We start from the raw sequence: 22896 nt of genomic DNA on the forward strand, positions 1-22896 counted from the left end.
ATTCAAGGGACAACGAAAAAATCCACTGGTTTAGTCACCTGATAACACCATTGTCACTGATTCCACGGAATCATCTTTCTTTTCCTCACACTTGGGCTTCTGTCCCAAGCACTACTGTCACCCAATGCTTGTTGTATATACTATTGGTATTTACAGATTAAATACTATTGTATTTTAATATTTATCTACATTATTTCGAGTGATAAATGCTCATTGCTTTATATACCTCCTACTTGCCCATAAAGTCCCACTTGATCTGGTCTGAGGCACCAGCAACCCCTTATACATTATTGATTAGATTACAATTCATGCATTATATATGTTATATATATATATATATATATATATATATATATATATATATATATATATATATATATATATCTATATATGTATGTGTGTGTGTGTGTGTATATATATATGTCACTATGTAATATATAACGCATGAATTATAATTGAATCAATTATATAATTTTATATATATATATATATATATATATATATATATATATATATGTGTGTGTGTGTGTATATATATATATATATATATATATATATATATATTATAAAATGTGTTTGTGTTTTGTGCAAAGTTTTTTTTTTTTAATTTCCCTCCCTAGTTCCGCTCCCATGCAGCATTGCTGCTGCAGGGAACGGAACTAGAAAGTCATCATACCGACGGAGGATGGAGGAGCGGCGGGACTCTCGGCTGGCGGTCACAGCAATGAGAGATCATCGCTGGATCGCCAGGAGAAGGTAAGAGACACCGCTGCGCTCTCTGCACATCCACCCCGAGCGTGACTCGGGGTTACCGCTCCTGATAGAAAAAATCAACCCCGAGTCATGCTCGGGATCACCGCCAGGGAGGTTAACCAAGGCCTCACAGTTACTCTTGCTGGGAGCAGGAACGGGACCTGTTGGTAAGAATTGCATACAAATTTGAAATTGCATGTGCTACACAGGTGCCAAAAATTGGGCCTTTGCTGTTGGTGGTGCCTGAACACCATAACCAAGGCCTCGCAAACTTGAAAAGTTTGATCATCCCTACTCATGTGGCCCGCAATTAAATTGAGTTTGATACCCCTGTTTTAGAGCATGGATCTCCTCTAATTTGACTCAACTATATGAAATTACTTCCTCTACTTCTTTTAAAATGTTCCCCAATTTATGTAAAAGTCATGTACCCGCAAATTCAGAACTTTTCCAGTATCTTCAGATAAAAAGCATGTTTATAAACTTGTTTATTGTAAAACTTATTACAATTTGAGGATTTATGCAAAGTGACTTGTTTTCAATCTTTACACCCTACTCATTACTAAGTCTTATTCTGGTCCACCCTCATATGTAGCTAAATGGGAGCTTTGCTGGAAACAGCTGAATGGGATGAGATTTGGAATACAACAAAACCATCTTCGTAAAACACAGTTGCATTAGAGACAAATTATAAAGTGCTCACACGCTGGTACTTGGTCCCTGCCAAAAATGCAAAATTTGCCCCTAATTACTCCTTAACCTGCTTTCGAGGCTGTACTGATCTTGGATCACACCTTCATACCTGGTGGGACTTTCTGTAGTCAATAGGTTTTGGAAAGAGATATATTTCTTATGATTATTACATTATTTGAAGTGTCTATCTCTCTTGATCCTTCAATAGTAGTGATGGACGAACATCGGATGGGGCGGTTTGCGAACGCAATCCGGGAACTTCCTCAAATGTTCGCAAACCGCAAGTTCGCGGCGGACCCCATTCACTTTAAAGGCAGGCGAACATTAAAAACCTCCAGGTCATATTTGCAACCACAAAATACTTACTAGCTGTGCACACATAGTCCCACAACATGGACACTGACATACCAGAAGTATTGCTATTGGAAAAGTTGCCATATAAAATTATTTTTTTTTTTCAGCCCAAAATTTTTTATTTTTTTTCCTAAATAAGCCAGAACTGACAGAAGCCGGTAAATACATGTCAAATACATACAGGGTCCATTCACATGTCTGTAAAATGGATCTGCATCCATTACACAATTTAGCAGAATGTTTACAGACCCATTGATTTTCAATGTCAGTCTGAAAAATTAGGCAATCACAGGATAAAGAAGTAAGTGTCGGCCAGTACAGGCCCCAAAAATTAGCCAACAGGCGTTCACCTGACAGCAAAGAACTTTGTATTCTGTGGCTGGAGGTACATTAGGCATTCACAGGATACAGAAGTAAGTGTCAGCCATTACAGGCCCCAAAAATTAGCCCACAGGCGTTCACCTGACAGCAAAGAACATTTGTATTGTGTGGCTGGAGGTACATTAGGCATTCAGAGGATACAGAAGTAAGTGTCGGCCAATACAGGCCCCAAAAATTAGCCAACAGGAGTTCACCTGACAGCAAAGAACTTTGTATTCTGTGGCTGGAGGTACATTAGACATACACAGGATACAGAAGTAAGTGTTGGCCAGTACAGGCCCAAAAAAACTAGCCAACAGGTGTTCCCCTGACAGCAAAGAACTTGGTATTCTGTGGCTAGAGGTACATTAGGCACTTACAGGATAAATAAGTGTCGGCCATTACAGGCTCCATAAATTAGGCATTCAACGGACAAAATAGGCCTTTTATGCCGCTGTATTTACCTAAGACAGGGACCATGAATTGTTATGGGTGGTAGCAGATATTTGTGGGCTGTCATGAGGAATTTGAATAAAACATGGTCTACTGGTCGCATGTGTTGAATTCCTCTGAGTGTAACGCTCTGGCGTTTGCTTAGTGAACTGGATTTGCAGCTGCAGAATTACCACTCAGTAGTCGTGTAGAGATGTGTTGAATCACCATATCCAACTCTCCAGACTCATCATTGTGGCCCAGCCTGCCTCAGCATGCAAATATACAGGCACTCAGATAAGATGTTCCCCGGAGTGATAGGTTGTATACGATAGTATAGAGGTGATGTGCTGAAAGGACAGGCGTGAGTAGTGATAGCAATGATAGGCACTCAATAGTAATGTTCAGGAGTGTTAGCAGATGGTGATAGATAGTATGCAGATAGGTTAGCAATCATGTACAAATAACAGGTGGTAGGGGACAGCAGATGAAGTGTACAGGAATTGCTAACTCAGTGCAAGGATATAGATGGTAGTAGACTCAAGAGCTAGCAATCTATATAACAGTGAAGATGATAGAAATAGTAATGCATAGATAGCAACAGTCTTTAGTATGCAAGAGTAGATAGTGTAAGTTGATAGGAAGGAATCCCCTGTGGGGTACTTATCACTAGTTGGTTTAGAGAGATGAGGGGTCCGTTAATGAGATAGGATCAGGTAGCGAGATACAGGATCAGTAGCGAGATACAGGAAATAGCTGGAGGCTTCGACAGCGTCAGACAAGGCTGTGTAACAAGCGGTTTGCACGAACACCTTGTGAGTGAAAGCCGGCGATTGAAATAGCCGCTCAGAGCGGCGCCTAGTGATGACGTCATGAGAGTTAAAGGGACAGCAGCTATATGCGGAAGAAATGGGCTGGAAGGGTACCGAAGGTACCAGAATCTTACACTGAGATCCATGCCTCATTCATTTTTATAAATGTGAGGTAGTCAACACTGTCGTGAGCTAGACGAGTGTGCTTATTGGTCACGATCCCCCCTGCTGCCCTGAACGTCCTTTCGGACAGGACACTGGATGAGGGGCAAGCCAACAGTTCCATTGCAAATTCTGTAAGTTCTGGCCAGAGGTCAAGCCTGTCCACCCAGTAGTCCAGGGGTTCATCACTCCTCAGAGCGTCCACATCGGCCGTTAACCCGATGTAGTCAGACAACTGACGGTCTAGGCATTCCCTGATGCTGGATCCGGAGGACAGCCGTGGATGGGTCGGCTGAAAGAATGATCTCATATCAGAAGTGACCAACACATCTTCAAACCGCCCTCTTTTTGCAGGCGCTGTTGGATTGCTACCCACAACTGTTTCTCTGTGAGTGGAAATTCCTCTGCCAGCGTACGCAAAAGCAGAATGCAGCATTTCCGGAAGCAAAGCCTGGAAGTGCTGCATTGTGACAGCCCTCTGTGATGGTGGTAACATTTCCTCCATTGTTTGTTTGTACAGGGGTCTAAGTACGTTGCCACCCAGTACAGGTCCTTGCCCTTTATGCTTTTTTTTTTTTTAAATAAATTTTATTGAAGTTTTTTTACATTACAAAATGCCGAAAACAACCATGGTTAACCATAGCACAATGAAACATGGCAAAGTCTGCAATAATCAAGGGATAACCATCAGTACATTAGAATAGGTGCAGAACAAACAAAGTGGGAGGGGGAAGAAGAAGGGGGGGGTGGGATGGGGGGGAGAGGGGGGGAAGGGACAAAGGATAGGCGAACATGACATATTATCACTACCAAACACCAATGGGCAGCAGGATGAACCACCTGAGTGGGGGGGGGGGGGGGCAAAGTCACCGTCTCGAAGCAGATGATTGAGGTGATTGAGGTGAGGAATACCTCTGAAGTTTAGCTAAATATCCAGTATGGTAGGTAGGGCGGTCCAACAACTCTGATAGTTCCTGGGGTGACATCACAGCTTTGGCAAAAGAGTCCCATCGAGAGTTGAAGCGAGTACGGGCCCTGAGATTACCTGGGTCAATACCAAGTAGTTCATTGTAAAAAAGCAACATTAGGGCCTGCTTAAGTTGGGATATTTTAGGACACAGTGGGGAGATACAATTTTGCAGAATGCATCTCCTGGCCGTCAAGAAACACAATAGAGTCCATTCTTTATGAGGTGTTTTAGGTTCCGGTGGTCTGGAATGGATCTGGGAGTCCCAATAACCGAAAAGTAAAAGAAAAGGGTCCTTAGGGAAAGTCATTTGAGTGATTCCATAGACAAAGGCCAGAGTTTGGTCCCAAAAGGTGGATATGGCCGGACATTCCCAGAAGCGGTGGGCCAGTGTAGGCTGAGGAAGCATACAGTGGGGACAAATAGCTCCTTGTGAGTTGTCAGGGTCCGTGGTGAACGGGAAGTATGCCCGATGAAATATCCTCATTTGAGTTTCCCTCCAGAGTTCATTTGTGGTCAGACGAATGGTGGTGGCAAGACCCGACTTTAGCCTTGGCAGCAGGTCTGGATGGGGGAAGAACCTGCCCCAGTTGGCAACAGAAGAGGCAGCCAAGGGGGGGGGGTGGATTTCAGTAAGAGTGGCTTGTACATGGTTGATATGGTATTCATACCTTCAGCAAAGAACGAGTCCAGAATAGAGGGATTGAACCTCAGCGTTTTGTCTTTGCAGGAATCACGGATAAAGTGAGTACACTGACCATAGCTGAAAAAATGGGTTGGTGGGAGAGAGTAGGCATTAGACACATCCGAGAACGTGCGCAGGGTTCCCGTAGTAGCATCACATAGGTCCACAAATTTGGTCAGACCCCGTTGTTTCCATAGCATGAAGTGGTTAGTGTCCAGTCCTGGTTGGAACATTGGAGTGCCCCGTATCGGGAGGTGAGTAGATATGGCTAGAGGGAGACGGAGCAGTTTTCGAATTTCCCTCCATGCAATTGCAGTGTCTCTGAGGCAGGTGGGACAGACTTCCAGTGGCAGTGAAGAAGGCCCGGTAGCGAGAATGGTGTTACCATAGAGGCCTCCAACAAGTAAGAAGAATAGCTTTGAGATTGTGTGATCCAATCAATGCATATACGTAGTAAACAGGTTAAATTATACAGTCTGATGTTGGGAAGGCTTATGCCCCCCTCTCTCCTGGGGAGGTGCAGCTTTTGCAAAGAGATTCTGGAGCGCTTACCCCTCCAGAGGAATTTGGAAATAGAGGTGTTCAGCAATTGTACATCCGCATGCTTCAACAGGAGGGGGAGGGTTTGCATCGGATACAACAACTTAGCGAAGCTGACCATTTTGACAAGATGGCACCTCCCAAGGAGAGATAGAGGCAGGTTCATCCAAGCGCCCAGCTCCTGTACTATCTTAGAGATCAGCGGGGGATAGTTGAGGGAGTATAAAGATGAGGGGGATTTACCAATTTTTATTCCTAGGTAGGTGATGGAGGTTTTGGCTATTTGGAAAATGGATGAGGACAGCCATTTATGGGAAGGGGAGTCTGAGAGGGATAGTATTTCACTCTTCTGAAAGTTAATTCGTAGACCTGAACATTTCTTAAAGTTCTCAAACGTGGATTGTATAAGGGGCATGTCTGAGGAGGGATCAGAAGTGAAAATGAGGACGTCGTCTTCGAATAACGCCGTGCGAAGTTCATGGGTGCCAATTTTAACTCCGTGTAGGGGAGCGTGGTCGGCCAAGAAGCGGGACAGGGTTTCCAGCGCCAGGTTAAAAAGCAAAGGTGACAATGGGCACCCCTGTCGAGTTCCTTTATGCAGACGGAATTCCCCCGAGAGGAGGCCCGCCACCACCAATCTGGCCGAGGGAGATTTATACATAGCATCTATGAAATGAGCAAAGGCTCCGGTGAAACCCATTTTGGCCAGCACCATCGACAACCAGGGAAAGCCAACGTTGTCGAAGGCCTTCTCGGCGTCCAATGTGATGATGGCGAGATCCCCCCCCGGGTGGAGACTCACCTGTTCCAAAACCATGAGGACTTTGCGTATGTTTAGCATGGCCGTCCTAACTTTAACAAAACCCGATTGGGCTGGGTGAATGAGGGAAGGCAAAATATTTGCCAAGCGGTTGGCAACCAATTTAGACAGGATCTTTACATCCAGGTTCAGGAGTGAAATCGGGCGGTAAGCCCCTGGATCCAAAGGATCCTTCCCCTTCTTCGCTAGAAGTTTTATCAGGGCTTGATTACCTGTCGGGAGATATTCACCCTCTTCCCAGATGTGGGTATATACTTTATGCAGCGTGGGTAGCAGTTCCTCCTAAAAGGACTTGTAGAACTCCCCAGTGAACCCATCGGGCCGGGGGCTTTGTTGAAAGGTGATTAATGGTGGAGGGAGCGATGCGGATCGTGGTCCCGGGCTTGTTGACAGCGGGGTTGCCGTGGCGACGGTCGGAGTTTTTCCTAACGTGTCATGACGGCTGGCCCCGATTGGTTGGCATCCCGTGGGGCCGCCCCCCGCACCGCCCCCTCAGGGGGCCCTCCCATTACACACACCTGCTCTAGATCCGTCAATTCAGTCCATAAGCCCAGATATAAAAAGCCATCCCTCCCACAATCATTTAGGCATTCTTTACTCACAGGAGGAGAGGGACACACACTCTGCAATCGGCCTGATAAGTTATAAAAGGTAATTTGGAAATATAAAAACCATTGAAGATACTTATAGATATATACATCTTCCAGTCTGGCTTCCCTCTTTAGAAGTACAGACTATGATCATGTATCTACTCTCTTGTATGAATAAATACATACTTACTTACTGATATATAACTTTATATTCCAAATAGATGGTTCCTTTGTTTCTTTGGAAACCATATGGCCATTGAAAATATCTTGCAAGTGTGATTTTTTGACCTGTCCTCCCCTCCAAAGCCTCCTTTCTTGACAACACACTTTTATAAGGTAGGTATCCTTTTGAATGCACGGATGTCTCTTGCAAAGGGAACAATTTATACCCTGCGAGATTATATCTATCTGGGTTTGTTTAAAACTCATATTCCAATCACACTGCTCAAATGACTACCCAATACCCAGGGATATGTAAACCCAAAATCCCACAAACCCGATTTAAACATTAATATGTTAAGAGATATATCTCTTCATACTGTTATTCTCTGACTAAGAAATCACGTTACCAACAAATAAGATTATAATATATACATTTTCTAATTTAATCCTTTTAGAATGACGGATTGAATAAGCTGGTGCTTTTTGGGTATGGACCCCCTGTAGTGACTCAGTGCTTCTGTCCTACGTCTCTGTCCTTATCTCGGCTCCTTATCCAGTACTGATTCACCCATTTCTCTCTTCCCTCTTGGATTGAGTAGGAGTGATCTGAATCTCCAGTACAACCCCCGTACACATCTCCTAGCATGTGATCCTGGAGAATGCCAAAACGATCAAGTTTTTAAAGACGACTCTTTGCAGATCGAATGACAAAAAAAGACATGGTATGTGTATGATGAGATATGTTGAACAATATACAATGAAAAATAAATGATATATAACTAGAATTTGTACCATGATATAAAATTAACAATTTTGTTTCTGTTTTTGTAGAACATTGTAAAATAGTTATAAACAGTCAATTGGAACCAAGGTTTTAAAAATACCCCTGAAGAAGAGTATCATTGAAACGCGTAGGGTCTTCAAAACCACATTGCAGGTTCCTCCATGTCTAAATGATCATTGGATCTAACAATATAAAGAGTCGCCCAATTTTTAACGTTTTCTTTCAAAATTGTGCAATTGTGTAATATTTTTGGCCCTTTTGCCAATTACTGTATATATATATTTTATTGTGTTTATCATTAATAAACCATTTCCTTTGGTTATACCCACCTGTGTCGTTACCCGTCATAGTCCCAATCTGGGGGATTTTGTCCATATATATGCTTTATATCAATAAGATGCATGGATTCAATGGCAGCATTCAGTGAGGAGCGGGCAGTGTCCTTTTGAGAGGGAGCGTGTGGATTTGAGGGGGAGCGGTCATCAGAGGGGAGCATAATGGCATTAAAATCCCCACCTACAAGATGAGGAAGATGTGGGAGTTGCAAGATGTGAGATGTGAGGTCGCTGTAGAAGGATTTAGGGGGGGAGTTAGGGGAATATATATTAGTTACCAAACATTCTCTGGAATGTAGGCGGATATGCATGGAGCACATCCTGCCTTGCAGGTCAGTGGATGTAGATAGGATTTGGTAAGGAAGATTTTTACGGAGGAGTATAATGACCCCCGCCTTACGGCCTACTGCTGAGGAACCTAGGACCTCTCCCACCCAGCAAGCGGTGGAAGTCTGCGGAGGAGAGGTGCGTCTCTTGGAGAAGGGCTATGTCAGTTTTTAGCCGACGAAGGTGACGGAGAACTTTCATACGTTTAAGAGGCGACCAAAGTCCCTTTACATTCCAGGAGGTTATTTGTACAGACATAAGTAATGAGGAGAGGGATACTGATAACGGATATAAAAGCATTGGGGAGTAGAGTGTCCGGCGTGGACGTGTGTGTCACCATAGGATGAGTTATGCATGGAATATACGTTGCTCATTGCGATGGGGGGAGGGAAATCAGTACGAATGGACCGGGAGCGGTGAAAGGGGGGCATGGGAGGGAGTGGGAGGGTAATCAAAACAAACCAACAAATAACCGACAACTTCGCTTTTTTCCGCAAGGGGTCGCTGTCAGAGGGAGCTCACCGCCCTCAACGGCCCACCTAGGTATATACAGGATCGCCCCTGACAAAAACCGTATCAAGAGGGGAGTCTGTGCACCCTGGGGGACACTATAAGCAGTGTATCAAGCGACCCCTGGAGGAAGAGAAGCAGACCTGTGGTGTATGATCCACGGATGGCTCATAGGTAGCCTATGAGGCTAAAGTAGACTGAGTCTAACAGGAAACTGCTGTAAAACATAATAAAATAACCAACAGAGAGTACCTTACATGACTGATAGGCAAGGCCCATGGAGGGCTGTCACTTATCAATTATAGCCTGGGTAGAGCCACTCGGGCGCAGTCCAACGTCCTTGAAAAAAAAAAAAAGGATGTGGAGAGAAAAGGGAGTCACAATGCTGAGCGGGCAGCAATGCGGCACGTGGGTTAGTTCAGCGGTATTTGTTGCGGTGAGAAGGCCCAAAAAGGCGCTTGCGTTTCGGCGATTCTTTCCGCGGGCTCCGTTGATCGAAGGACCTGGGGAAGGCCGATGGTCTGAAGGATGAGGAGGATTGGGGGGCATCAGGTTGTAAGGAGCGTACATATGTTTCTGCCTCAGAGGGATCCTGAAAAGACAGCTGCTCACCCGTGTTGGATTTTATGCGGAGTATAGCTGGGTAGGCTAAGGTGAATTTAACCTGAAGCTGGTATAACTGCGTGCAGATCTGTTGGAACGCTTTACGCTTTCTGGAGACATCTATGGAATAGTCGGCAAAAAGCAGAATCTTCACCCCATCAATCTGAAGAGATTTGGGCTGTCTGTATTTTTGCAAAATAAGGTTTTTGTCAGCATAGTTCAGAAACTTTGCAATGATGGGTCTAGGGGATGTGCGTTCTGTAGATGGCGCTCCTATGAGGTGAGCCCTTTCCACCACACGTATGCCAGATATACCAAGGGCCTCCGGGACTCTGCGGGCACAGAAATCACTAAGCTCCATAGCCGGAAGGGATTCAGGGACCCCCACAAACCTTAGGTTACTGCGCCTGGCGCGGTTCTCCAGGTCCTCCAATTTCTGGGACAGGAAAGCATTGATTTTATCTTGCTGCTGCTCTTGAGCTTGTAGGTGGTACATGTCATCCTCCAGGCTTGAGATCCGTTGCTCTGCCTCGTTGAGCCTGGTAGCGTGTTCATCTAGATCCCTCCGGATCATCAGCATCCCTGCCTGCACTGCCTTCTCCACTGTGGCTTGTATGGCGGGGGAGAGCAGGGATGCGACCGCCTGAGCGATCCGCTCTGTGAAGCTCGGATCCAGTGGTGGAGGGGAGGGGGAGGAGGGAGCGCCTACCTCCATGACAGTCTGTGAGGCCTCTGCTGCGGCCTGTGGAGAAGACTCGGGCGGGTCGGGCGCCAGCTCCGGGGTTGGCCGCAGACGGGCTTTTCAAGAAAACGATCCATGCCGAATGCGGGTCAATTCTGGATCCCCAGGGAGCCGATGGATCTAAGGCAGCGAGCGTATAGGCGGATTTTTCGGCCGGGTGCGGGAGCTAGTGAGGAGAGTGACTAGTCCATGCGGCGCCGGAACCGGAAGTGCTCCTTTATGCTTTTTATACGGGGTCCCTCTTAAAACACTGAGCATGAAGGCCCCCATTTGCACTAAAATGGAAGCAGTGTAGTGGCCTGGCTCCTGCTCATCATCCAGGATAATGTCGTCTTCGTTCTCCTCCCCCCATCCACGGACAACGCCAGGGATCCCAGAAAGGTTTAAAGCATGCTCTTCTTGCTCCTCCTCATCTGCCCTGGCACCATCCTCCTCTGACTCCTCTTCAGACTCCTGTTGTTGACTTGTCTCATATGGACTAGCCCCCCTTGGGAATTCATCCAGCATTGCGACTTCCTCATCTTCCTGCTCCTCAACGGCTTGATCAATGACACGATACAATGCACGCTCCAGAAAGAAGGCGTAAGGTACAATGTCACTGATGGCGCCCTGGCTGCGACTGAGCAGTTTGGTGATCTCATCCAAAGTCAGCAGGAGTCTGCATGCGTCGCGCATGAGCAGCCACTGGTGCAGTGAAAAAACCCAAGCTCCCCAGAACCTGTCCTGCAGCAGAGTTAGTACAGGTAGTCATTAACTGCATGTTTCTGCTGGAGCAGCCTATCAAGCATATACAAGGTTGAGTTCCATCGTGTTGGGCAGTCACAATAAAGACGTTTGATGGGCAGGTTGTGTCGCCGCTGAATTTCAGCAAGGCGAGCCATGGCTGTGTAAGATCTTCTGAAATGGCCCGAGATTTTCCTGGCCTGCCGCAAGACGTCCTGGAACCCAGGGTATTTGACAACGAATCACTGCACGACCAAGTTCAGGACTTGTGCCTGCACGACCAAGTTCAGGACGTGTGCCATGCATGGCACATGTGTAATTTTGCCCTGTTTCAGTGCGCTCAGCAGATTGGCACCGTTGTCGCACACCACTTTACCAACTGTCAAAATGAGTAGTGTTAGCTACTGATCTGCCTGTGAATGCAAAGCTGAAAGGAGTGCAGGGCCAGTGTAGCTCTTGGCTTCCAGGCACAACAGACGCAGCACAGCATGGCAACGTCTCATCTGGCATGTGGAATAGGTTCTGGGGATCTTTGGGCGGCACAGCGAAAGAGACGGTAGCAGCGGAAAAGGAGGAGTCAGCCGAGGAGGAGAGGGAGGATGGAGGAGGAGAAGAAGAGGCAGGCCTGCATGCAATCCGTGGCAGTAAAACCAAATCTACACGGGTGCCACGGGTAACATGCTTGACGGCCGTCAGAAGGTTCACCCAGTGGGCAGTAAAAGTTATATACCTTTCCTGCCCGTGTTTGCTAGACCACGTGTCTGTGGTAAGATGTATCTTGGCACCGACACTGTGTGCCAGAGATACATTCACTTGCCGCTGAACATGGCCATATAGCTCTGGGATGCCCTTCTGCGAGAAATATTTCCTTCCTGGGACCTTCCATTGTGGTGTTCCAATGGCCACAAATTTTCTAAAGGCCTCCGAGTCCCCCAGTTTATATGGCAGTAGTTGGCAGGCTATCAGTTCCAACAAGTCAGTGGTCAACTGTTGGGCAAGAGGGTTATCATTTTTTTACGCTCCAACATTTGGGCCACGGAAGCCTGCCTTTTTCCAGAAAAACTTGAGGATGGCATGATGGAAGGTGGGGTGGAGGACAATTGTGAGGAGAGAGGAGAAGGAGAAGAGTCTGGACGGTGAGAGCCTGGAGTGTGGCTTTGTGGGTTCTGACGACATTGCTCTCACTGGGCTCGGTGATGGGAGTTCAGGTGCCTTCTTAAGGTGGTCCTCCCAAGGTGAGTGTTGGGCTTACCGCGACTTATGCGTTTACTGCAAAGGCTGCAGATGGCAACACTTTTGTCAGCAGCGGACAGGTTATAAAAAGCCCACACTGTGGAGCCATGTGCTGGCATCCTGGGAGCGCCAGATGTGACCGTACATGGTTGATGGCTGGCTCCTGATACATTACCAGTCTGCTTTGTCCCTCCTGTGCAATGTAAGTTCGGCCTGCTTCTCCTCCCTATCTGCTGGTCCGTCTCTCCCTCTAAACTCCCCTCCTCTTCCTCTCTTGTGGGCACCCACATGACGTCCATAGACACATCATCATCGACGTCACCTTCCCCACCACTAACATTTGAGATCTCGGAGTAGGCAGCAACAGCGGGGACCAACCTCCTTGGGCTGATATGGGTACTGTCGTCAGACTGCTGAGTGGCAGCTGTTGCTTCCTCCTCTTCCTGATCAGATGACAACAATGGCTGAACATCGCAAATTTATTGTGACGTATCGGAAAATAATTCCTGTGACTCAAGCAGAGGGTAAATGGTGGTGGTGTTGGTGGTGGTGTCTTTGCAGGTGCACACAGCAGAGAGTGAAGAGGGTGCAGATAGAGAGGATGAGGAGGGTGCAGAAGAGGAAGGCTGAGTGAGCCACTCAACCAAGTCTGGTGCGTCCTTTGACATAATTGAACGCACCTTCTGCAACTTCCCATTTTGGCTCTGGCCTGGTGCTCCTGCCCTACCCCTACCACCCCTGCGGAAGTTTCTGCCTCTTCCTCTGCCTGTCATTTTTTAGATAACCCTGTGACAAAAGTCTCTAGAGAAGCGCAGTATATGTGGAAGAAGGTATATAACACCCCACTTCAATCTGTCGTTTTGGGGGGCCACTGGCATATCACACCAGTTTTAAAAAAAAAATTCCCAGTATCTTTTGTCACTGTGTGTAGCAGAGTTAACGCAGCAAAAGAGGCAACATTTATTCAGTACCCAAATACACTACAATATGCTTTCTATGTGCTTACACCTTCTATGTGTTCCTTCTCTTCCAGAATCTATTCATAGCTGCTCAGGATTGGACTGCGTTACTGATGAGGAATGTGGAATCGTAGACGGCGTTCATGGCTGTTACTATAAAGATTCTTCAAATACTACTGATGGGATACAACCAGAAAATGTATGAGGTAGATTTCAATTTATGACGTTTTCCATTCAAAGGGACTTTGAAAAAGAGAAAGAGCTCTTTTAACTTTTCTAAGAGATCTATCCATCAAGGATTAGCTTGGAAATATGTTAGAAAAATCTTTTGGGGTCATTTGCTCTTGTGGTAGTCAATGGCATTCATCCGGCATCCTATAGTCACATTTACCCTATTTCACAAGCACAATAGGCTGTCAAACAGCTTTTATGAAACCACAGACCCTAGAATCCTTAAGGTAATGTGCTGTACATATAGAAAAAATTGTGCGCTATCTAACCAATAAAGAATCAAACAAATAAAAAAACTGTACTACAGTTCACCACTAAAATGCTACAACAGCTCTCTATACTCATTAAAAAAATTGGCAGCACAGTACTCACATATGTAAACAGAAATTACCATAGATATCCCAATTGTATGGAGCCAGGTACCTGGCTAGAGAGAGAGAGAGCAATTTAGAACACTGTCCTGCAGTTGCTCTTTTTGCTCACTGGGCTATCCTGTCAAATGAATTAATACTGCCTTCCACTGGCCTGCAGGGGGAACTATAAGCAGAAAGTAGCTGTTTTTCCAGGCTGTAGATTGGGAAACTTTCTCTTGCTACAAGGGGACTATAAAGTGTGTACTTGTGCCTGTGAACCAAAGTGCCTTTACATGTGTGCTGTGACCTGAGTTGCACGGTCATGCGAGACTGTATCTAAATAAAATTGATGTTCTTTTTTTCCCTCAAACAGAGCTTTCTTTTGGTGGTATTTGATAACCTGTGCAACTTTTATTTTTTGCACTATAAACAAAAAAAAGAGCGACAATTCTGAAAAAAAAAAATATATATTTTTCACATTCTGCTATATAACATTCCCCAAAAAAAAAATTAATCAAAATTGTTGATCCTTTTAGGCCAATTTGTATTCTGCTACATATTTTTGGTAAAAATAAATTGCAATAAGCATTTTTTGATTGGTTTGTGCAAAAGTTATTGCATCTACAAACTAGGGGAAATATTTGTGTAATGTTTATTTTATTTTTATCTCTTTTTACTAGTAATGGCGGTGATCTGCGGTTTTTAGTGGGACTGCGACATTGTGGCGGACAGATCGGACCCCTAACTGACATTTTTGACACTTTTGGGGAGACCAGTAACATTACTACAGTAATCAGTGCTAAATATATTGACTGTCCCTGTACCAATGACACTGGCAGGGAAGGGGTTAACCCAGGGGTGATCAAAAGGTTAAGTAAGAGCTTAGGGGAGTGTTTTCTAACTGTATGGGGGAGGGACTTGTGAAATGATCATAGAGACCTGTGTTCCTATATAGAAGGATCACAGGAGCTCTGTGATCATTTCAGGGAGAAGAACAGTTAGCTGTGTTTACAACATCTGACCATTCTTCTCTCTCAGTGGGGAACGATTGCGGCCGCTGGCCCTGTGGATCAGCATCTCTGCTGCCTAGTGGGGGGGGGGCTCCCCGCTAGCGGTGCACATTTGCTCCTACCTTATAGCCCCCTATGCGCGACCGACGTAGAGCTACGTCAGTTCGCACAGGAGAGCCAGCCTGCCACATTATATCTGTGGCGGGCAGCCAGGAACTGGTTAAAGTAGATAGCATGTAGTGAAAGATTATTTTTTTTGAAAAATATTCATCTTTATATTTAAATTTTTAATAAGTTGAAATTTGCTGCATATCCAGTTGCAGGCTCTGGGCATACTAGACACCCCCAAAAGTATGTTATCATTGTACACGGGGCGTGTCTATTATGTCCAGTCCTTCTGTTCTGTTGCCAGGATTTCCCTGTCCCAGTACAATGCAATTCAGTTGTGATTAATCACAGCTGCATGGAAGAGTACACAGAGAAGGTCCTGGCAGCAGGAGCTGGAAAAAAAAAAAAAAAGCAGTCTGGCAATGTTTATAAACAACATTGCTCAGACTGGAATTCAGAAAGTTACATTGAAACATTGTATCATTTGTAACTTTCTGTGTTTTTCAGCTACAGATCAAAGGGATGAACCTTGATCTGCAGAGGAAGAGAGTTTTATTTTTTTTTCAAAATCAATGTTCTTCTGTTGAACCCCTTAGAGCCGGTTCACACTACCACAACCAGAAAGTCGCCCCGTGACTTGTTTAGAGACTTGGAAGAGACTTGGAAGAGACTTGGAAGAGACTTGTGCACTACTTTGAAGAGACAGGCGACTTTGTCTGTGGGGAATGCCTGGCTAATTTCTTTCTTCTTCCTGGAAAGTCTGATAACAAGTCGCTTCAATTAAGATAAGGAGGTGACTCCCATTGAAGTATATGGGACAGTCGGATCACAGGTCGCCTCAAAGTAGTACAGGACCCTTTTCTGAAGTCGGAGCGACTTCAGTAGTGGCAATTAAGACGGCACTGATTGATTAACATTGCTTTTGTTATGTCAAGCGACCTGGAGCTACACAAGTCGCCTCACAAGTCGTGCTAGTGTGAATGGGCTCTTATTAACCCCTTAGTTTATCAGCACTAATTAACTCTGCCTCATTCCCCTCCTCCATTCAATTGTAATTTTCCTGGTGATTTTTTTTTTCTATTTTATTAACCACTTAATGCAAACTGACATAGACCTATGTTGGCTGACTTTAAGTGGTTGTACCGGGATGATGCCTCTAGCTAAAGGTATCATCCCAGTACCTTTGTTTAGAGCTGGTAGCCGCTCGATCGTTACCCCGGTGAGAGGGATGGGATGCCCCCTCCCGCCGCCTTCCGCGGTCTCCGGGCGGCTGGATGGAGTCCCGATCTAAGCCAGATGTGGCTTCAATCAGGTCTCCGATGACGTAACCCGGAGGCGGCGTCCATGACGTCACATCCGGGTTACTCGGCTGCTAAAGGCAGCAGATTCAAAAGGTGACTGTATTCAAAAATGCAGTTTTGGGCCTTTTGAATACATTGAAGTGCAGTGGAGGGGTTTGGGGTCTTTTAGACCCAAGATCCCTCCACAAAGAGTACCTGTCACTGCATATTACTGTCACAAGGGATGTTTACATTGCTTGTGACAGCAATTAAAGTGATCAGATTTTTTTTTTTTTTTTTAAAAAAAACCTTTGTTTAAATTTAAAAGAAAATTAAATAAATAGGAAAAAAAAAATTAGCCACCCCCATTGCAGCGAGCTCGGGCATGAAAGAAAACGTATATGAAATCGCCGTTCAAGCCACACATGTGAGGTATCGCCGCGATCGCCAGAGCAAGAGCAATAATTAAAAAAAAAGATCTACACTCTAACTCTAAACTGGTAACCGTTAAAATTTTTTTAAAGTTTGGCCTATGGAGATTTTTATTGACCGTAGTTTGTCGCCATTCCATGGGTGTGCGAAATTTTAAACTGGAACATGTTGGGTATCTATTTACTCGGCGTGACATCATCTTTCACAATATACAAAAAAATGGGCTAACTTTACTGTTTAGTTTTTTTTTTTAATGCGTTGAAAAAAAATGGCGTTTGAAAGACTGCTGCGCAAATACCGCGTGTCAAAAAAATATTGCAATGACCACCATTTTATTCTCCAGAGTCTTTGCTAAAATAATATATATCATGTTTGGGGGTTCTAAGTAGTTTTCTAGCAAAAAATACTGATTTTAACTTGTAAACAAAAAGTTTCAAAACTAATAGTTTTTTTTTTTTTTTTTTTATGTCTTTGTTTGCTTTGTTCATTAATAGTTTTCACCTCTTACATATATGTACACATTCTACACTAAAACAAAGTGCAAAATTAGAAGAAAAAAAAAAACACTTTACATTATTTGTAAATAAGCAATTTACATTATTTGTAAAAAGCAATGCTTTGTACAAAAATATTAATTTTAGTGTTGTTGTAAACAGGACAAATTACAGAATAAAATGCACACTTTTTGTGCAGTAACTCTATTTATGTTTAAACTAACACTGCTCCAAAAAAAAAAATGCCTTTTGTTTTGTTTTATTACGTTAAATTTTCTAAGGATTGCAAAAGAAAAAAAAGTTATTGCTGCAGGACAATATTCACAAAAAGAAAGCCTTGTTTGTCCTTTAAAAAAAAAAAAAAAAATGTATGCATTATTTGTTATCCTAAAGTGGAGTTCCACCCAGTTTTGTGTTAATTAAGCAAAAAGTGTAGCTGCTGACTTTTAATAAACACACGCTTACCTGTCCCATGATCCAGGGATGGGGCCAGCGGGAGCCTCGCTTCTCTCCCTCATCTCATCTCCCCGCGGTGTTGGCATCGTTAGTGTGGGCACCCGGCTGTGACAGCTTGCGGCTTCACAGTGGGGTGCATCCTGTGCATGCGCGAGTTGTGCTGCATGTCCTGAGTGGAAGGGCAATCTTCTGGGACCTGTGACATGTCCCAGAAGATTGCAGGGAGGGAGGGGGAGAGGAGGAACTTCCGCTTGAGCCGCTTAGGCGACCCGAGTAGAAGTGGAAGCGGATACCTGTCTAATTTAGGTACCTGTCCCCCCCCCTTCCAAAAAAAAAATGACATGCCAAATGTGGCATGTCACAGGGTCAGGAGGTCTTAAAGTGGAAGTTCCACTTTTGGGTGGAAGCCCGCTTTTAGAAATGACAAAAATGACAAAAAAAAAAAATGATCCCCAAATAAATAGGCTCATGGCAGAAATTTGAAAATTGTTCTGTACAAAAGGGGTAAACAGGTGTGAGTCCAAGTGGCTAAAGCCTCGTACACACGTAGCGATCGTCGGCCGAACGATCGGCCGTCTTTTGTCCAGGGCTGTCATGTCTGTTGAAAACTGCAAAAGAATGCACACGAATTTTGTCGGCCAACAACAGCCGACTGCAGAAGTGATGTCATGTGATGGTTAACTTTCCTTGTCTTTTTTCTTTTCTGAGCATGCCCAGTCTTGCTAATCTGCTGTCTGTCAGCCGAATTCTGTACTGACTGGCGAACAATCGGCCGTTCTGGTGTTGGCCAACAAAAATTTTAATAGCCTGCACGACAGATTCTGTTCGGCCGAAAATGCACTGTCGGCTGTCGGAAGCATCATACTAACAAGCCTACAATCGGCCGATCGGCCGTCGGCCGAATATTTACGGCCTACAATCGGTACGTGTGTACGGGGCTTAAGTGAGCAATTTAGAAAGTCTCTATTTTTGGGTGTCACCCTTTTTTTTTTTTAATGCAGCTTTATTTTTGTGTTACTTTCTGTACATTCCAGTTTTGACCTGTACATAGGTGTGTAATAATAATAATAATTAATCACCTGAAACACTTTGCAAGAAATTAATTTGATCATTTTTATTTTTACATTTGTAAACCACAAAATACAATTTATAAAACGTTAATTGATAGTAATCTCCCTTTTATATGTTTTCTATTTTCAGAGAAGTAGAAAAGGTCCCAGAGAAAAAAAAAAAAAGGTGTTTAAATTTTTCATATTGTGCATGCAACAGGAACTTTAATGGGGCTAAAATTGAAATACTTAATGAAGAGCAAAGTACTACTTTTTCTCCTATGCACCCTTTTTTTACTCCACTCAGCACGGCTTATGTTTTATAAGGGCCCATTTGATTTTCAGCACTGCGTTAGAGGTCACTTTTTTTTTTCTTTGAACGTAGTTATCAACACTCCCCCCCCCCCCCAAAAAAAAAAATTGTTTTACAAATTTGTATCTGTGTGTGATGTCAAGTGTTCATGTCTAATGGGCCATACGCACTATACAATTGTCTTTAGATTTTTTCCTTTAGATTTACCAAAACCATAAAATATGAGGTCAAATCTAAACACTTTTAATTTGTATGCAGTCAGGCAGGCTACACTACATAACGGAAGGTAAATTTAAAGGAAATCTAACCAAAAAAGTTGTATAGTGTGTATCCAGCTTAAGCATTATTAAGCATGTGAACATCTCCTTACACCGCAATCTGTTTCATACTTTTTGTTTGTTTATATACTTTGTGTTATTTTGTTATTGATCAATAAATATTTACATTTTTGGGCCTTCAGTCCCCGTTCACCCTAAGGCGACCTGGTCGCCTCACAGGTCGCCGTAGGTCGCCTTCCATAGGGAAGCTGCGGACCCGTTCTAATAGGAGCGACACAAGTCGCTCCGACTTAGAAAAAGGGTCCAGAGCTTCTTTGGGGCGACCCGGAGGCGACCGCCATAGACTTCAATGTTATGAAGTCCGTGGCGGCCACTCCGAGGTCGCGGCGCGCTGCTCGCACCGCGACCTCGGAGGTCGCCCCCCCAAGTCGGATCGCGGCAATGTGAACGGAGCCTCACAATTCCAAATCAGTCATACTTTACTTACCTTTTCATTTAAGAAATCTTCAGCATGACAGAAATATATATATGATGGTGATGGTGGTGATGGTGGTGGTGGTGGTGGGGGGGGGGGGGGTTGTACAGTATGTGTATCCTCAATTGTTTTATCTTTTTAATTTTAGGCCTAACTTTTTAATTTTTAAGCCCCGCACACACGCGTCGAAAATTGGCAGGGAATTTTCGGCCAACGTCCGATCTGCCGATTTCCGGCTTGTTAGTATGATGCTTCCGACAACCAAACTCCGACTTTTCGGCCGAAAAAAATCTGGTGTGCAGGCTATAAAATTTTTGTTGGCCGTCAACACAACGGCCGATTTTCGTGCAGTCAGTACAGATTTCGACAGGGAAAAATCTGATGAGCAAGACTGGGCATGCTCAGTGAAGAAAGAACACAAAGAAAGCAATCCAACACATGACATCACTTCTGAAGTAGAATTTTGTTGGCCGAGAAAATTAGTGTGCAGTCTAGGCACATTCCAACCAACAAAACACAACTTCGACAAAAATCGGACGATCAGTCGACCGATAATCGTGGCGTGTGTACAAGGCTTAAGTCTCAAACTGGTTTGACACCGTTAGAACAATTATAATTAAAGGCATACTGCAGGCAAGCACCTTAAAAATCGTTATTGACATGTAATGAGCTTTTAAAATCGATCTGTATTGTGCAAATCAATCAAAAATCTCTCTTTGTACCTTTTATATTTGTTCAAAAGTGCTCCGTTCATGTGATTCACTACCCTCCATATTTTGGATGACTTTAGCACACACCACTATGTACTTTTCTACTCAATTGGGTACTTACATTGTACATTTCTTCTCAGATTTTCTGGCCATGATGTGTGTTCACTTAGTGTTGGCTATTTATTTCTCGTCCTACATTGCCCTCTCTTTGGGGCGGCCACACTTCCTGCTCCTTCTGCGGTGACCTCGGCTCCTACCCGCCTCAGCCCTGGGTTAGATATTTGCCCTATGGGTGGTCTATTCCCCTCCCATGGCCATTGGTTCATTTTTATACCATTTGTATGCATTTATTTCTATCCATGTTTACTTGTTACTTGTTTCTTTTTTGTCTATATGATTATTTTGTATTCTAATAGCAGCCCATTTTAAAGATACAGATTTTAAATAGCTCCTGATGAGTGACCCATGAGCCACGAAACATGTAGAGCCTACGAATAGAAGATTTAATACTTGGAGACTGATGACACGTTCATGATATGTATTATTGATGACATGGTTATTTATTATTATGATATGTACTTATATGAACTTATTTACTTTGTCTTGTTCTCCACGTGTTTCTGTCAATATTTATAATTTCTATCTGTATTTTACATTAGGCTACATTCACACCTGAGCGTAGCGTTTTTCGTGCGTTTTTTACCGCGATTTTACCGTGATTTTTACCGCGATTTTACCGCGATTTACAGACGTTTTTTGTGCAGGCGTTTTTTGATTGAATAGATACCAATGGAAAACGCCTGTAATCTGCCCAAAAAGAAGCTCATGTACTTTTTTGAGCGTTGGGCGTTTTGTAAACAGCGTCAAAACGCTTAGATATGAACAGGGGCCATTGAAATGAATAGGATTTGTCTTGTTGGCGTTTTGAGAGCTGATCCTAGAGCAGAAAAACTCCCCAAAAACGCCTAGATGTGAACGGAGCCTCACTGTGCCTATCATGATATATCCATTAAATTGTATACAATATTTATTATTCTGTGTTTTTTGACATTTAGCACAGTGACTGACCTCACTCAAAGTCAGCCACTGCAGATTCTTCAGATCTATCCCTCTTTTTTATTTCCTCAGCTCCCACAGTCTTTTACAGCAGCTGGGCGTGCCATTACTCCCCAGCTGCTGGACATGTTCCAACATGAATAATTCATTTTCGGAAGTGACATTGTCGTTTGTAAGAAGTGTGTGTCTCTCTGTGTGTGCCATGTGCTGCTTTAGCCACATGCAGTGAGCATAACATACTTACCATGCCTGCTTGTCTGCTCTCTCTCTCTCTCTTCCTCCCTCCCTCTCTCTCAGGAAGCTGCTAGCCAAAATGAGGCTTTGGAGACAGGAGGATATTGTTCTCTGTCTGACTAAGGAGAGGAGGGATGGGGGTGGGGCTGGGCAGGACAGGGGCGGTTGTAATAAATAGTAGGCATGCCTGGGCAAGAGAGAGGGACAGCATTTTCAGGAAGAAAAAGGGACCATGAAAATTTCAGATTAGAGGAAATAGAGTTGTCCAGCTTAGATAAGACTTTCTAAACTCCACAAGCAGCTAGCCAAAAAATGAATAATATCAAAGATAAAGATATTTAACATACTATTAATAGGAACATTTTCATTTTTGACTGGAATCCCCCTTTAAAATATAATTTTTGTGTGTTTGACAAATACATTTTTTAACTAATGTTTTTGTCCTTTTTTTTATGACTACCTTTCATTTACCTTTCACTATGCACACTTGCACGTCAGAAAAAAAAAAAAAATCCAAAAAAAAAACAAGTAAATCAAACCTTAAAGCATAACTCCACTTTCTCTTTAACACATTGTGTTGCATATTCCTACCTTTTTTTTATTCTGAAGAAATCATTGTTTGTTCCTCTGTGCTGAGTGGGTCTAATGAGAGTGGTTTCATAATTATCTATCAGCTGTGGCAGCTGCAGGGCTTTAATGGGAAAAGCTGCTGGGCCTGCATCCCTTTATATGTGTTCCTATTGAGAGTATCTCAGCAAAATTGACAATTCCCTGATAATTGACATCCCTGGGAATGATTACTAAATGTGTGGGGGAGGTGCTTTGACTGGGGAAGACAGAGATCCATGTTCCTACTTAGCAGAAACACAAG

The 22896-nt window shown here is 44.0% G+C and overlaps 1 protein-coding gene across 1 annotated transcript in view; it reads right to left on the reverse strand.

Annotated features, from left to right (window-relative positions):
• LOC309558456 (uromodulin-like) overlaps positions 1-22896 on the reverse strand; it is a gene marked incomplete at its 3' end in the record, with an annotated part of 410722 nt that overhangs the window by 153420 nt on the left and 234406 nt on the right. The gene's annotated exons all lie outside the window — the stretch shown is intronic.

The sequence above is a fragment of the Pelophylax lessonae genome (assembly GCF_965119305.1).
Source record: "Pelophylax lessonae genome assembly, chromosome: 6".
Taxonomy (NCBI): domain Eukaryota; kingdom Metazoa; phylum Chordata; class Amphibia; order Anura; family Ranidae; genus Pelophylax; species Pelophylax lessonae.